The sequence below is a fragment of the Anser anser genome, assembly GCF_964211835.1.
Source record: "Anser anser genome assembly, chromosome: 2".
Lineage (NCBI taxonomy): Eukaryota > Metazoa > Chordata > Aves > Anseriformes > Anatidae > Anser > Anser anser.
The window spans coordinates 161,483,326-161,500,660 of NC_139721.1; the positions used below are offsets into that span (position 1 = coordinate 161,483,326).

The 17,335-nt window shown below is 42.3% G+C and overlaps 1 long non-coding RNA gene across 1 annotated transcript; it reads right to left on the bottom strand.

Annotated features, from left to right (window-relative positions):
- Positions 1-10,388: 10,388 nt before the first annotated feature.
- On the bottom strand, positions 10,389-17,329 carry LOC310894053. Its single transcript, XR_014579531.1, has 3 exons — positions 14,135-17,329; positions 11,886-12,496; positions 10,389-11,693 (listed from the first exon to the last, which is right to left on the bottom strand). It is a non-coding gene; the product is annotated as an uncharacterized lncRNA (long non-coding RNA).
- Positions 17,330-17,335: the final 6 nt, after the last annotated feature.

The window sequence follows — 17,335 nt, forward strand, 5'->3', positions numbered from 1 at the left end:
TTTATCACTTTACTTGGAAAAGGAGGAGGGGAAGAGAAAAAATCCCAGAGAAGTATGTTCAGCCTTGTGCCAGTCTTCAAAACCAACCTCAATCATTTCCAATTAAAACTTTCCACTGGAAAAAAAAAATAAATCAGATGCAATGAACAAAGTAATAAATGCACTGTACAGCACATGGGGCAATGACATTGCTCTTGCACAAGAAGACTGATATTTCGATGTTTGTTTTCCTCTCAAACTGGAATAAAGTCAAAATATTTAAACTTTCCTGGAGGAAAACATTTCAGTTTAGAAAGGTCAACTTTTCATCTCAATACATGAGATTGACATCAACAGGAGACCGATGAAATGCATCCCTTTCATTTAACGTTACCCATTGAATCAAGCTACTGCCACGTGGAAGATGTTGCTTTGGGTCTCTCTTTCTGCCATGATCCCTGTGGATGCAGTTCTTTGGCAGGGCTGCTTCTCCAATGATGCGTAGCATTTTTTGTTTTCCTTTCTTTGCTGCCCTAAATGGCTTGAGTTCAGACAATAGGATTGGGCTGCCAATACAATTCAAAATTTTCTGTGACTACGTGTTTATAATAATGGGATACAGTACTGGCTTCTTCTGTAACTCTGATCATCTAGACCACTCTGCTACAAACAGCTGCCATCTCACTGGAGGACCAATATACCAGTACCAGAGGGATTCAGCACTTTAAACAGAGATTACTACAACTGCAGTGCCTCAAGGGACCTGCCAGGCCTCCTCTCCAGACAGGCAGGGGTCTCCCTTAAATCCAGTGTCCAGTCTTCAAGCTCTGCATGGATATACTGAATAGCACAAAGTATCTCAAAAAATACTAAATGCCTACATTTTGAAAGGTGAATCCTGCTCCTGGTACGAATGGCCATTATTTAAGAAAAGAAATGAACCAGACCTGTTCTAGACAAGTAGAGAATTTGATTTAGAGGTGACAGAAAGCAATGTCTAATCTGTAATTACGCGACTGTTGTGGTCAGTTCCCTTCCTGACCATGCTTCTACAGAACAGGCCATTTGTCTCTTTGTAGGCTCATATGGCCAGGGACTCCATTTGTCTCATTCCTTCTGGCAGAGCAAAGCACACAAATCCTTCTTTCCTTGGCTGCTCTGGAATTAATGAGCATTTATTAATTTCCATTTATTGGAAGATAAGATTTTAACTAGTTGGCTTACTAAGTCCTGTTTCCTGTGACACCTGCAGTTTATTTCATTTTCTACTTCAATTCTTTCACCCGCTTTCTGATACATGAATTAATTACATCCTGGAAAAGTGAAACCAGAAGATTTTACACTGCTTAGATCACTAGATCCAGACCAGGCACCATCTGGGATACTGTAAACAGTTTTTAATAGACTGGTTCAGCCTCCAGCCAGAGCTAGCCATCCAGGCTCTTCCACAGACCCTCTCAGATGTGGTAGAATGTCACCTGCAGGCCATCCTGCCACCAAAGAGGTGTTGAAGATCATTAAACACTTTAAATAGCCTTCACTTCAGTGAAGCAAGACTGAGGAACTTCAATGACTCGCTGAAGTTCTGGGACAGGAAAAAGGATGACTTCCCCATCTAAGCCCCCCGAAAAAAAGATAAAGAAAAAACAAAATAAGAAAGAAATCAACCAAGTGAAAGCCCTACAGAGAGAGGGGGGGATTGTAATGGAAACGTTCTATTACTTTAGTTGAACAGTTACTTCTTAATTAAATTTCACTGTTAAATCTAATCTGACACTCGGAGGAACCAGTCAATGTATAAGTTGTATGACTAGCCACAGACAAAGTTCCCTGCCTGCACTCCAGCATCACTGAATCACAGAAAAACAGATTAAAAAGGGACCTCAAGACATCATCTGATCATGCCCCTACCTTAATTTAAGATCAACCCTACCTCAGGTATTCCCAACACATTTACTTATTTTTTTCTGCATACCATCCAAAACTGAGACTACTACTTTGCCTATAGGCAGCAGAGGATAAATTTCCACCAGCTGAGAATCTGGAAGATTGTCTCCCAGCTAGGATCACAAAAAGAAAATTGGAGATGAGAGAAAAAGGATGAATACTCAGTCACCAGCATGCTCTCATAGCACCAAGAGTCTGATCCTTCCAATACAATACAAGATTTTAGTCTTTTCACAGTCCTTCACATTAAGAAATAATCCAGAAAAACAAACTGCCAAAGGCATCTCTGTGAGAACTGCTTCAATTCGAAGATCTTATCTCAAAAGACAGGACTTTATTGTTTCTGACTACACCAACATTGAAAGAGAAGGGATCCTTGACTGGGAAATTTTACTATCAAAAGAAATTTCATTTGCCACTCACTTCTGCTAAACAAGCATTATTTATAACTAAGAAAAGGTTTTAAATAGAGAAGCTGGAAAATGTTCCTAAATTGAAAATACCTAAAATCCTGGCAACAAATAAATGTTCCAAAGTCTGGTGTATTTCTTTTCTTTTCTTTCTTTTTTTCCATTCTGCTCCCTTATTCTTATGCTTGGCTGAGTAGCATTGTTGAAATGTGCAAGAGCCAACTTCCACAATTTCCTCAAGCAGAAAAAAAAAAAAATGTTTATGGGGTGTAACCATACTGTATTTTGGAGTATTTTATAGAATGTCTTTATGAACACTGTCCGTGAAAGTGTAGAGCAAGCTAAAGGGGCATGAAGCTGACTCCCAATACAATATGAAGAAAGCATGTTTAAGAGATATCCTTCTTCACAGATTGAAGGTGCAAAAATAGTATGACATTTGAATGTGTTTTTTTTTTTAATCATCTCATACACATTTTAAATATATATATATTTCTGTTTCTCATTAAGTATTTTGTAACTTTTCTATTTCCACTAAGTGGAAGTGGAAAGTTTCCACAAATTTCTTATCAAAGTCTATTTTCATCATGCCAAAACATTCACGAATTGTTCTGCAACCTGAGTGATTTTTAGTAAAAGCTTTTAAAAGTAATAACAAATTTTAAACCAAGAACTCTAGGAACAATAGAAAATACCAAGCAACTTTCTGACTGATTTGCATGATACCACTTTTGTCAACAAAATAATTTATTGTAAAATCTTACCTTTCTAACTGATAACTTATTACTTCTTATATTCACTAAAGGTGACATATAATTTGATCCTCTTAAGGCTTAGATTACTATGGGCATATGATTGGTGTTTGTTTAGAACATTTCTGATAAAATGTTTGAAATTTCTTTATTAAAAACAATATTGTCTTTTTGAAATGGAAGAAATTGGTGCAAATGCATCAGTTTGGAGAAGGTGCTGCTGGATGATGAGGACAGTTTATTTAGAATCAGTGACCTGAACTCCTGACATAACCAATTAAGGTGCCCATGAGATGTTCAGGTTCAAATCCTTATATTAAAAGAAAACAAAAACAAAACAAACAAAAAAAAAACAGCATGAGCATATAGTCTTCTCTAGGCTGTCTTTTATTATGGGGAACAGGGTCTTCCTTGACTTTTACCAAGAAATGTGACTCATTTTAGGTTCTGCACACAGAAAGAAAAGCACATACACAGACACATACAAGTATTTCCACTGCAGCTTTACAGGGCATCTAACTCTCATGGGCATTGACTCAGAAGCTTGGCTTAATAACGTAGATGGCTGAAAAGCTCACACATCCTCTGCCTACTGTTGCAATGTATTTTGCCCAGCTTTTGTGTATGAGACACTAACCAGTCCCCAGTTCAGCTTCCTTGTTTAGCAGAGTCATGAATGGTGTCAGAAGGACTCCTCAGGCACAAACGGAAAAGCCATAAAATAAAATAAGTAATAAAATAGTACATTGGCATGGATGGGGATAGGGGAGTGTTGGAGGCTGTTTGTTACTTAGAACTTACTTTTACTAACCCCAGCTTGAAACAATAGGAACAACTGAAAGACACAAAAGGCAAATAAAATAAGCCGCTCTCTCATTAACAGAAGGAAACAGCCCAGAAAGCTGTCCAGCAGATGCTTTCCAAACCACTTGTAGTCCTGAAGAGATCAAAAAGGAGCATGCAATTTCTCTTTTGGAAATTCCTATCCAGGTGACAGGTGTGTGCATTTGTACAAAGCCAGAAAATAAAAAAAATCTCTCTTTTTTTTTTCAGTTAAAATATTAATGATCTAGCAATGATTTGGGAATGGTTAGATTTATTTTCACTAAAGGAGCCTAATGCATATTTTATTCATCAGATCACTCTCTTTTTCAACTAGCAGACAATAAGAGTATATCAGATGAATGATTTCTCTACCTATGTCTCTAACTTTGAGGCCTGGGCAGATATCTGATTGAAAAAATATGAAGGAAACTGCTGTAAATGCTAGGCAACCAGAAATCCAAGAGGAATGGGTAGTTTTCGGCTGGAGATATAGCTTCATCAAAAGTGACCATGCAGAGATTTTTCTAGTTGGTGGAAACCTGAAAAACTAGGTTTCCATTCCTGGTCCATACCACCAATTCACCTGTTTCTGGGTAACCTGGCTCCCTGCTTCTTGGCACCTTCCTTGGCTGCTAATGGCAAAACAAGACACCACAAGGACCAGTTCCCTGGCTGTGAAATGTCTCATTCAGCAGATATCTTCAGAACATCTGGGCATCTATTAATTAATTTTCTAAGTACCACTACAATTCAGTAAATAACCTTTTCAAGAGTGATCGTAATAAGAAAGTTTGAGTTTTACTCAGAAAGAAAGAAAGAAAGAAAGAAAGAAAGAAAGAGAAAGAGAAAGAGAGAAAGAAAGAGAGAAAGAGAGAAAAAGAGAGAGAGAGAAAGAAAGAGAAGGAGAAAGAAAGAGAGAAAGAAAGAGAGGAAGAGAGAAAGAAAGAGAAAGAAAGAGAAAGAAAGAAAAAAGAAAGAAAGAAAGAAAGAAAGAAAGAAAGAAAGAAAGAAAGAAAGAAAGAAAGAAAGAAAGAAAGAAAGAGAAAGAGAAAGAGAGAGAAAAAGAGAGAAAGAGAGAAAGAAAGAAAGAGAGAAAAAGAGAGAGAGAGAAAGAAAGAGAAGGAGAAAGAAAGAGAGAGAAAGAGAGAAAGAGAGGAAGAGAGAAAGAAAGAGAGAAAGAAAGAGAAAGAAAGAAAGAAAGAAAGAAAGAAAGAAAGAAAGAAAGAAAGAAAGAAAGAAAGAGAGAGAGAAAGAAAAAGAAAGAAAGAAAGAAAGAAAGAAAGAAAGAAAGAAAGAAAGAAAGAAAGAGAGAGAGAAAGAAAAAGAAAGAAAGAAAGAAAGAAAGAAAGAAAGAAAGAAAGAAAGAAAGAAAGAAAGAAAGGAAGGAAGGAAGGAAGAAAGAGAGAAAGAAAGAAAGAGAGAAAGAAAGAAAAAGAAAGAGAGAAAGAGAGAAAGAGAGAAAGAGAGAAAGAGAGAAAGAGAAAGAAAGAAAGAAAGAAAGAAAGAAAGAAAGAAAGAGAAAGAGAGAGAGAAAGAAAGAGAGAGAAAGAGAAAGAGAGAGAGAGAGAAAGAAAAAGAAAGAAAGAAAGAAAGGAAGGAAGAAAGAAAGAAAGAAAGAAAGAAAGAAAGAAAGAAAGAAAGAAAGAAAGAAAGAAAAAGAAAGAAAGAAAAAAACAAAGAAAAAGAAAGAAAGAAAGAAAGAAAGAAAGAAAGAAAGAAAGAAAGAAAGAAAGAGAAAGAAAGAAAGAAAGAAAGAAAGAAAGAAAGAAAGAAAGAAAGAAAGAAAGAAAGAAAGAAAGAAAGAAAGAAAGAAAGAAAGAAAGAAAGAAAGAAAAAAGAAAAAAAGAGAAAGAAAAGGAAAGGAAAGGTCATAAATTTAAACTCTGAGTAAGATTCTTCTGCCTTAAGTTGGGTGTCTAAAAGACAGATGAAAAACGCTGAGCCAGTAACCCAAGGCTATCTTTAAAGTCAGGGGAGAGAAATGGGCACCTGCAGAGCACAATGTTTTCCACCTAAAGTTCAGTGGCCAAGATGGGTGAGATGAATCACCTCTGGACATTCCTCTTTATCTGCCTCAGGGTGACCGGCTCAGTCAGACACCCGATGCCCATCTAGTAGAGGGAAGATGAATACTGTTATTTACTAGTTTGCTTATGATGGGATCATATGAGACAGTGCCAAATGCTTTGTCAGAACCAAGACACAACACAGTCTCCTATTCCTCCCTGCTCCCATTATCCAGTCAAAACTGAAAGTACATTGGTTTGACGGGATTTCTTCTTGACAGATCCACAGTGGTTGTTTTCCATCACCACAGAAGTACTTCCAAGTGCTTATGAATTTCTAATTAATTCATTCCGGTATCTTCCAAAGCTGAGCAACTTCACCTGCCCCTTCCCTGACCATCCTGTCTGCCTCGGTATGAAGACTGGCTGTATCTCTGCCTTCCTGCAGCCACCTGAGGTTTCCCTTCCCTCCCTAAGGTCTCGGAGGTGCAATCACGTATAGTGCAGAGATTGCACTGGCTAATTCTTCAGCATTCACTGGGCAATTGTATCATGGGCAGCTGGACTGACCATATCTAATCTGTTGAGCAATTCCTTACCTGGCTCTCTTCTTCCCTTATCCTCCCCTCCACTCCTGTAAGTGAAATTGATTTTTGAAGAAAAGCACTGGCTTTTTATAAATAATAATTATTAATAAATTAGAACTATTAATAATTATTATTTCAGTCTTCTGGATTCTCATATTGATGGAGTAATAAGCTTATCCTAACTTCTTATTTTCTTATTTCTTAAATATTCACAGATTCATCTCTAAAAGTTTCCTTTTTTTCTCTTTTCTTTCTTTTCTTTTTTCTTATTTTGTTCATTTTTTCTTTTTTTTTTTTTTTTGGGGGGGGGGGGCAGAGGGGACTGTATAAGTTCCAATTCACTTTTCAATTCTAGCTTTCCCATTTGTATCCTAAAATGTTTGCATAACTGAATTGTATCCAATCATGTACCTTTGTTCTCACTTGGAGCATGTCTGGAGACAATCTAATTCCCACACAAACAAGTTTCAAAGGAGAAGAGAATATTTCAGCTACAGACACAAACTGTTTAACGTATCACAGAACTTCTTTCATTGTCTTCAAATTGTCTCACATGATAGCTGGTGCCAGAGATTTGTAGACCGGTAAAAGAATCTAAAAGCAGCATGGCAGATTCTGCACTATACTTAAAATGGATTTTTGTTCACGAAGTCCACATCCAGATGATTTAATGAAACAGAGGAGTGCAATAATAGATTTATATTACATTGGTATTTCATAATCCTGGCAGTCATTTACTAGGTATAATAGAAAAAGGCAGACAGAAGTTCACTCATTAAATTGTATTTTCTACCGCACAAGATAAAATCAGCTGGCATTCTCCCCATCTTAAAGATTTTGAGCTGAGGCACAGGAATTTCACTTGTCTATCTGTAATGTCTCTTTTCTGCTGTGAATGTCCTTCTCTGAGTCCACCATGTGGTCCTAGAGAAGTCAGCTGCTAAACCTTGTAACTGAGGACAAGTCTGCTCCTGTCTCCCAGTCTTGAAAATGGGCTAAATAAATAAAAAATAATATAAATAAATAAAATTAACTTCTCCTCCTGATGCCATTTTTGAAATCTCTTTTCTTCTGGCTCTCCTCTAGGCACTTTCTGGTTTGACTTGGTGTTGTTCTGCACCCTTTCCCTAAAAGCAGGTTGCACTCAGGTTGACAGACAAAGGCCCTTGGGCACAGCTTTGGTGTCTCACTTCGCAATGAGAGCTTAAGGGGTGCTTCAGACAGCCGGCGTCTCTCCCTGACAGGTAGCCAAATGGGGTGGGTAGCTGCAATGATGGCACAGCACTTCCTTCCAGCCCCAGGTGCCAGGCACTTAACAGATAAGGAAAAGGAACGGGCATGTCTTTTGTGCACACAGAGCCAGCCAGAATTTGTTGTTAATGAGGGACAGGCTATAGAAAACTCAGGACTAGGAGCCCACAAAGCAGAAGCTGTGTTCAAGGATTGTCCCCAGGCAACAGATCCCCTTCCTTACCCTTACCCTGGAGACACAGCCTCAAGGAGAACTCATGAACTGGGACACAACAATCCCACTACCCAACTGAAGTATCCTTCCCGAGCCAGATGGGAGAGTCATTCTCTGCATGCTTCGGTGGCGTGGGGAGCTTAGACATGTCAGCCTGGTCCCAACAGCACTCGGAGCAGCTCTGACCCCCACCAAGCCCTATAAGAAGTCCTATATGCAAGGTAATGACATTAGAAATCAGTCCTTTGCTCAAAGAGGAAATGGGAATCTATTTCACTCTGCCTAGGTCCCCAGGATAAAATTAAATTAAATTAAATTAAAATTAAAATTAAAATAAAATAAAATAAAATAAAATAAAATAAAATAAATAAAATAAAATAAAATAAAATAAAATAAAATAAAATAAAATAAAATAAAATAAAATAAAATAAAATAAAATAAAATAAAATAAAACTTCTTATTAAAACTTACTCCAATTTTGCTGTGTAATTTATATTTAAAAATTGGTCCTGGATAGCTGGTGGATTTCTTCTATGATTCAGTTTCCATTTACAATAAAATAGTAATTTGGAGTGCTAACAAATCACAGTGAGAACATTTTACCTCCACTTCTGCAAGACTGGTATGAATTTTAGTGTTTCCTCTAGTGCCTAAATGCTGGTATTTTTGTTATTGCTGTACCCCAGGATGCTTTCTTCCAGAGTTTATGTTGCAGGACAGCAGGATAATAGCCCATAATCATGTGTTGCTTGGAATAATTGGATACTTCATTGAGTCTGCAGTGATTGACACTGAAAATACATGGGCTTTTTTTTCCCCCCAATTTTGCTTGATGCGGGCTGGAAGCTTCAATCAGAGATGACTTTTAAAAACCCATTCATATTGATAAAGGAGAGCTTGTAAGGATTGAAACAGCAGCCAAGCCTTTTCTCTGAGCGTGAAAGAAAGGTGTAAGAAAGTTCAAGAGCTGGAAACAAAAGCGACGTGAGTTGGATGCTGATATGAGGCACAACCTTTTTTTTAGCAGCAAGTAGACCATAAGAAGCAACAGATTTTCAGACAATCCAGAGGGAAAGCCTTGTTCTGGAGGAGATGCTTTCCTCCACACGAAGAAGGGGTGTTCAGTGCTGTGGTAATCAAGGGTGATGCTTCAGCCTTGGGTAGCAGAAGCAAGCAACACGAACAGACCCCAGGGCTCTTGGGACACCTGGCACAACCATCTACAGGGTTTGTGGGATGGGAGACAATTATGAGATCTCCTGTCCCAAAGAGCAGGAGACAGAATCAGACTGGTCCTTCTGAAACACATGGAGAGGAAAGCCAAGGAAAGCTCCTGAGACTGTGTCTGTGATGTTGCCAGGCTGTCCTAGCTCTCCAAGCACTGAGCTGCCAGTTAAGCAGCCAGAGGTGTCACACAGAGGCTGGAGCAGCCCCACAGGGACTGGCTGCATGTGGCCCATGAGGTGTTGGAGAAGCAGCAGTACAGGTAGGCAGGAGGCATGGGGAACCTGGAGCATGTCACAGTTCTCCAAAGATCAGTCTTTCAGAGTGGGATGGACTTGGCCAGAGATCCCATCTGCCATCGGTGAAAACGGAAAACCACCTTCCCTTTTTTTCCTTTTTTTTTTCCTTTTTTTTTTCCTTTTTTCTTTTTTCTTTTTTACCCTAGAAAGGCTGATCCAGATCAGATGAAAAATCCACGCCCCTAAGTGTCATGTCACTGATGGTGATAACTGATGGCGGATAACAATGACAGGGGGATAGCACTGATGGTGGATAAGGACTGATCAGGGTACTGTACAGATAACCACTAGCAGTACTACTACTAACAACTGCAAGAACAGTGCAAACATGCACCGATGGTTTCCCACTGACCTTCCTAGCCCTCAGTAACCCCTTACTCCTCCGAGGTCTCTACCTCCTAGAGCAAAGTTACTACATTAGTGTTGAAAAGTCTTGGGTTTTTTTTTTTTCTTCCTTTAACTCATCTAATCACTTTCTGAATCACTTTAAACAAAATTGTATGCAAAGAGCTTCATAGCTTCACCTTCTGCTTATAAAGCCACTGCTTTTTGTTTGCTTTGCACCTATGCCAAGATTTTCAGTCCTGTGTTCCCAATCTCACCATTAAGAGAGACACCAAATAACCATTTCCCATTACCCTCTTCATTATTTTTACAGATCTATCTCCTATTTATCACACACCTCTTCTTAGGCGCCTTATCTACTAGGTTGAAAAGCCCAAGTCCATAGCATGGTCATGGTGACAAACCAGCATTCAATCCGATAACCTAAAAACTACCAGCACTTGAAGTCAGTGTCATGTGTGGTCCTGCATCTGGGCTGGGGCAATCCCAAACCCAAACATAGGCTGGGTGAGGAATGGATTGAGAGCAGCCCTGAGGAGGAGGACCTGAGGGTGGTGGTGAATGAGAAGCCCAACGTGAGCTAGAAATATGTGTTTGCAGCCCAGAAACCAACTGTGTCCTGGGCTGCATCAAAAGTAGCATGGCCAGCAGGGCAAGGGAGGGGATTGTCCCTCTCTGCTCTGCTCTCATGAGACCCCCACCTGCAGCCCTGCGCTCAGCTCTGGGGCCCCAGCACCAGAAGGACAGGAGCCTGTTGGAGTGAGTCCAGAGAAGGGCCATGAAGGTGATCAAAGGGCTTGGAGCACTTCTGCTGTGGAGCGAGGCTGAGGGTGTTAGGGTTGTTCAGCGTGGAGAAGAGAAGGCTGCGGGGAGACCTCACAGCGGCCTGCCAGGGCCTAAAGGGGGCTGCAGGAGAGCTGGGGAGGGACTCTTGGGCAGGGGGTGTAGGGATAGGACAAGTGGCAACGGCTTTAAGCTAACAGAGGGTAGGTTTGGGTTAGAGACAAGGCAGAAATCCTTCCCCCTGCGGGCGGTGAGGCCTGGTGCAGGCTGCCCCCAGGCGCTGTGGGTGCCCCATCCCTGGCAGTGCCCAAGGCCAGGCTGGATGGGGCTGGGGGCAGCCTGGGCTGGGGGCAGGGGGCCCTGGGCATGGAAGGGAGTTGGAATTAGATTATCTTGAAGGTCCCTTCCAACACTAAACATTCTATAATTCTATGATTTTATGAATCTATGATGTATACTGGACTGGGCCGCAGTGCCATTCAGGACAAAGGCTGAGGATCTTCCTAGACTGTTTGGGGAACTGAATGAAAGATTTCATTCGCCGCACCCAGCACAGGCGTCCTGGAAAGCTGCGGCTTTGTGTTGTCTCTAGCACACAGCAGCAAGCTCGAACAGCCTCACAAAGAGAGCTTGTTCCCCCCCTCGCCACCAGTCTGCAGGTTTCAGGCCATCACCTTTGAACGCTTATCAGAGCTGCGATGGACTGTGAACTCCGGGGAAAGCTCACCCCAAGGCAAAAGCACAGCCCCGAGACTGCAAGGCTGCTCATGAGAGTCCCTCACATGCTCCCCACACGCTCAACCAAACAGGCTGCCTGGAGATAAATAGAGCTTTATGAGGGCAAGACACTATACACTGGTGTATGGTCCCAGGGAACAGGTTACAAGCTCAGCGACTGTAAAAAATATAAAATAAAAATAAGAAAATGTAAATCCCTCATCTGTCCCCTATCTGACTCAGCAAGGATCTCTCTTACAGCTAGCAGTAAGGTGCTTCCAGCTTCTGTCAGCCCACTGGCACAGGCGCCTTGAACACTGGTTTCGGCTGGATTCTGGTAGCCAAGGTTCCTATCTATAATTAAAAGCAAATTGAAATAAAATGAAAATAAAAATTATAAAATAAAATAAAAACAAAAATAAAAATAAAATAAGATAAATAAAATAAAATAAAATAAAATAAAATAAAATAAAATTAAATTAAATTAAATTAAATAATAAACAAATATAAATAAGCAAAAATAAAACGAAAATAAAAATTACTTACAAAGAACAGCTTGTCTGGTAGCAAATAGACTAAACTAAAGTTTAGAGGGTCGCTGCAGCTTTTGGTGCTGTCGGACCAGAAGAAGCTGTCCCATCCTGCAACGTGCAGGCATCTCTGTTTCAGGCTCTCTTTCCCACAAGCTCCCAAAGAAGTTTGAGAGGTGCGTCAGAGTCCCTGCTATAGCCAGATTTCTCCAGCTGCTGTAACTCCACGATGGTCCATCAGAGCTGCCTCAACCGATGCCAGCAAAGGATCTGGCCCACTTATTTACATGCATGACTCCGTGGTGCAGCTGGCAGCTGTGAAAGGGTTCATTTGGAAGGCAGCGTGGCTGGGATCAACATCACTTAAGCGATAATCTGCTAATCAGAGCTTCTTCTGTTGAAGTAATGCTCCCATCTCGTCATTCCATGCTGGCAGTTTTCTTCTGCGATGCTTGCCAAATTGTTTCAGCTCCTGGCAGTTTCGGAAGGGCTTTCCTTGCTCACCTCCGAACTGGAGTTTGCCCTCAGTTCTGACCGTGCCTTGGATGGCAACATGAAAAAAAATAATAAAATAAAATCTGATTCAAGCGCAGGTATGCTGCCAGAGACATCCAGTCTGTCACGCACCTGGCAGAGGAAGGAATAGGGTTTTTTTATTATTATTTTAAAGAGTAAAAAAAGACCTCATGCACGCGGAGTAAGATATGCAGGCTTGAGAGGCTCACTTATCCCTTAGGGTGGGAATGTGATTGCTCAGTGGTGTGCAGAAATCACTGAAACAAATAAACTGTGATGAGCAGCAGGCAGAGTAACCACATGTGAAATCTTGTGTAAAACCTCAAATTATGTTGCTGTTTTGGAAGGTGGAGCTGATAAATAACAAAAGACCCTCCCTAGGAAGGAAAAAAAAATAGAGAACAAGCCAGAAGTGGCATCCGTTGCTACTCTGCAGGTAAGATAAAGCCATGGTGAATGACCTGAAAGGCCGATCAGGGATCAGCATGGTGGGAACCTCACCTGGTAAAGAGCTGAGCTCTCCAGGATCAACCTGATCTTTTTTGTGCTCACCCACAGCAGAGAGGTGAGAGAGTTAGGAATAGACTGAGCTAGAACAGAATCAGCTAGAGCTGCATTTCCCAGTCCTACCCTCAATGTCCTGCAGACGCTGGTCCTATGAGGATGCAGACCACCATGACTTCAGCTGATGTTGGTGTCTCCTAAGCTCTGCTACAGATGGGAGCTGTGATTTGGATTTTAGCAGCCAGGCTGGGACCCCCGTGGATCGCTCAGACATGTTCCAGAGCCCAGACCCTGACTTCCATCCCACCCACGTCCATCTCGGTTCACGGCATCAGCTCAGATCAGGCCTACACCAAGGAGAGCAACAGAAGGAGGGTAAGGCAAGAGTCCAGGACGCTTTGCAGAGCCTATCTGCCCCACCTGCTCATCAGGGTTCACCAAAGGTTGGCATTTCCAGGGCTGCCTAGAAGAAGAGAGGCTGGGAGGCAAGCCTCTATGTCCCCTCATTACCATGAAAACACAATTGGAGGCCAAGCCCATTGCTTGGGAAGATCGTCCTTTATTTGCATGCCATGAGTCTCTTTCAACAGTAGTGCTCACAATCGCTTAAAAAGGACTTAATCAAACCTGTTTTATAATGAAAAACAGCAGAGTACAATTTCATTTCAGCTAAGGGTCGTGGTCTGAAGCCCCTGGCTGTGGTCTGCTACTGTTGACTTTGCTAGCCTAGCTGGCCCGCTTAAGATGGAAAATGCTTTTGGATTCGACTGTCACCTCTAACACTCCTTTGCCTGCCTTAAACCAAGACCTGAGCCCCAAATGTCTCATCTCCCTCTTCTCCCAAACTATTTTTATCTTTTTAACCTTTATACATATATAAGGGTCTACAACATCTTGTATAGCACAGAGTATTACAGGAGGTGTACAGTCTGTTTAGTCCATCTTTGGGCACCTATCACAAGCAATCCTGTGTGCTTCTACCTAGAGAGCCTTTGCAGAGAAAAGGCTCTAAAAAGCCTTTTGCAGAGAAATGTAAGCTGTTTCTTATTATTATTTATTTTACGATTTCTCCTATATAGAAAAATCTATTTTTGACCAGTGTTAATATTTTTGCTGTTGTTGATATTCCTATCACCTGGAGGAAGGGGAGCAAGGTTTAGAAAGAATCGAAACAAATCAGAAAAGAAAGCTGCTGAAAACCAAAAATATCACCGTAGAAAGTGTGTTAACAGTTTGGACTCTCACCTCCAATTCTTCTTGAGGATTAATTGGTTGTTCACTATATGAGTAAAACGAGAGTATTTTCCTGTCTTGTCACTCATTTGCAGGGCAATCCTGTTCCTTGAGTGCTGGATGCTGATGGAGAATGTCAGGGCAAGGACCAGCAAGCAAACCTCAGCTTAGAAAAACGGGAACTGTTTTTTCAATGTTGAGCATGATTACCGTTGACTGATGCTGTGTTCCAAGGAAAGGACAGGGAGGAGGTAAACTGCCATTCCTGGAAGCCTTGATGTTGAGATAGGTTGGCTTTCTGGAAGTTAGGGAAACCCTGTTTTGAAGGCGTCTAGTGGTGACTGAAAGGTTGTGAGTAGTGATAGGAAAGAGCAGGACAGAGAACTATTTAGGTCCAACAGCCTACCCATCCTGACTTTCAGATGGACTCCTTTCTGCTTGACCGAAAAAACCCACATCTCACTTCATCCAACCGCATCATTCACACTGGTGATAATGAGGGCCAGATGCGTGCCTGGTCTGGTATGAGAAACAGCTAGATAAAAAAACAGCCCCTTCTTCAATCTAGCAAATTGGATCCGTGTTTGGTCTGGAAGCTACTGAGTGGGAATAACATCTCTAAGAGCACTTTCAATGATTTCATCTCTTAGGTGTCGATGTTCTAGAGACGATCTCCACAAACTCATCTCCAACAGCTTCACCTATTCCACCTCTTTTCTCACATCTCTTTTCTGATGATGTGAACACCACTGTCCCCCTACAAGGAGAGTTCAGCTGAGCCATGGATTTGGGGGCTGAATGTTCAGTCTCACTTTTCTTTCAGCATGAAGCAATTTTTTGGGTAAGGTGAGCCAAAGAACAAGGAGCTTTGGAGCAGGACAGCTTCGTGCTGATCACAGAGGTGTTTGGTGGCATGGATGTGGACATCGCAGACCCCCCTGTAGTATTCATACCAGCTGTTCACTATTGTTATGGTCACACTGCACAACAGCTAACCTGAGGCACCAAGAACCAACCAGCGGAGGGGGTCATGACTTACCCTCATGACCTTCAGCTGGCTTTTCATTTCGCTTTGAGAGAATTTTTCACCCTGGATTTTGTCCACAAGACCCAGAGCAGATGTTTCCTTTAAGAGCCAACAAAGAAGCCATCGCACGCTGCTTTCACAGTCATCTCAGCCAAGAGTTATGGCTTCAGGTGAGTGCAGACAGCATCAGGCCTAACTGCTGGGCCTCCATTTAAACCCTTCTCATCTCTACCCATGTCAAAAGAAAGCGGCGACATCAAAACTCTGCTCTTTATAACACATACAAAAAATATGTCCAGAAATTCACGATGGCTGTTGGCCTGATGCACAAACCCAACATGTCCAAAGCTGCTTCTTGTATATTTTGGCTTTGACTTTGCAAACAAAACGCTGGCAATAACCAAGTGAAAACAGAGCAGAAAAGGCCATCTCACCCTCTGTGACACTCAGTCATTGGACTGGCTTCTTACACAATGCGGGATTTTTGCGGCGTGGCTGCCAACCCTGTCCAGGTCAGACCTTTCCCTCCTGATCAATGCCTCTGGCTGACGTAAGTCGCGATGTTTCATTGAACCTGAGTGACCCGGGAGAGAAAGGACAAGAGGCGTTTTATCCAGGATGGGACCTCATCTCCTGCAGAAGGGAAACATTCACGGAGCTGGGAGGAGGAGATGTTTATTATTAGGCTGTGTAAAAGTTAGCTACAAATATAGAGCCAATTCACAAGAGCAATAATTTCTGGTCAAAACCTTAGCCAGTTTAAACTGATTGCGGATTTTTTGTTTTATATCAGTAGAAGGATCTAAACATTTGGAGAGATTTGTTGTAAGATGTTGAAGGAACTCAGTTCAGCACGTGCCATCCCCAAGGGTCTCCTTAAACTAGCAGCATTACAAAGGCTTCCTTTAGTGCTGCGTTCCTTCTTGGTTCGTTATACACACGTTCATGGATACAATCTGAAAGAAAAACAAAACAAAACTTAAGATGTCCAAAGCACCTTTGCCTTGACAGGAGAGAAGTAAGCCTGGAACAGATCTGCTGGAGAACGGAGTCCTGTGCCCTCCGGTGGGGAGAGGCCTTCAGAGGCCTCCCTTCACAGCCAGGCAGGGACCTCCCCTGCTCCCCTGCATCGCCCCAAACAACCGCAGGTCTCCGGGGATGCAGACCACCTCACCTTGCCCTCTGGGGTCTGCAGAGAGAGGAGGGATTGTCTTGTGGCCGGGGCTGAGAGCACACACGGTGCTTGGGGATGAAGGGAGTTAACAACAGCATTTTCCTGGGGCACCTGCTCAAAAATGAGCTGGCTCGGCTGTTTCACGCCTGCCCTTGCATAAATCACTATTTCCAAGGGTGGCGGGGCTTAAGTCTGCAGGGCCTGATCCTCAGCACCCAACAAGCCAGATGGGGACACTTTTATGTGGGGCTACCGCTCAAGGAAAGCCACCTTCAGCCTTGTCTGCAGGGCGTTGAGTCTCCTGCCTCCAAGAAGAGCCATGGCACTTGTGCTTCCCATACTCCGAGAAGGAGCAGGCAGGGAGAAATGTATCAGGCCCTGACCGCTGTGCCTGGCAGGGGTGTGCCTTTGGACCTGTGTGTGTCTGTCCTGTGCTGTGAATTTATTTTACTTGTGGATAAAGGGGATCCAGGAAGCCATCCCTCACAGCGAGAAGCAGCCAGAGTCAGGTTTCCCTGCTTGTGCTTCTTTGGCCAAACTTCGAGCTGGGGCAGGAGGGAGGGAACAATTTCCTTCTTGAGGAGCTTCAGCAATCCTGTGGGATCTGCCTTTAATCATTATATGACCTGGGGGAGAAAGCAGCAGCCCAGAAGCACCCTGGTCCAGCTCTGCAACCTGCACACCAGGGGCTGGATGCAGAGGGGCGACAAGGCCCGGAGGCGGCCATTCCCCAAACCACTTCAGATCCTGGTTTATTTGCGTCGCCTCCTGCCGGTAGCGGCAGGAGGTGGGGCAATTTAGTAGCAGAGGCTTTCCCCTGCTTCTGTCCCCTTTCCCAGAAAAAAATAAAAAATAAAAAATAAAAAAATAATAAAAAAAACAGCAAGGGAGCTGCAATGGGGCTCATGAAACTTTCCAGTGGATTTTTTTTTTTCCTTCCCTCCTTCAGAAAGACTACAGAGCCCTGTGTACACACTTACTCAGCCTGCCCCGTACTCAACACACACAGATG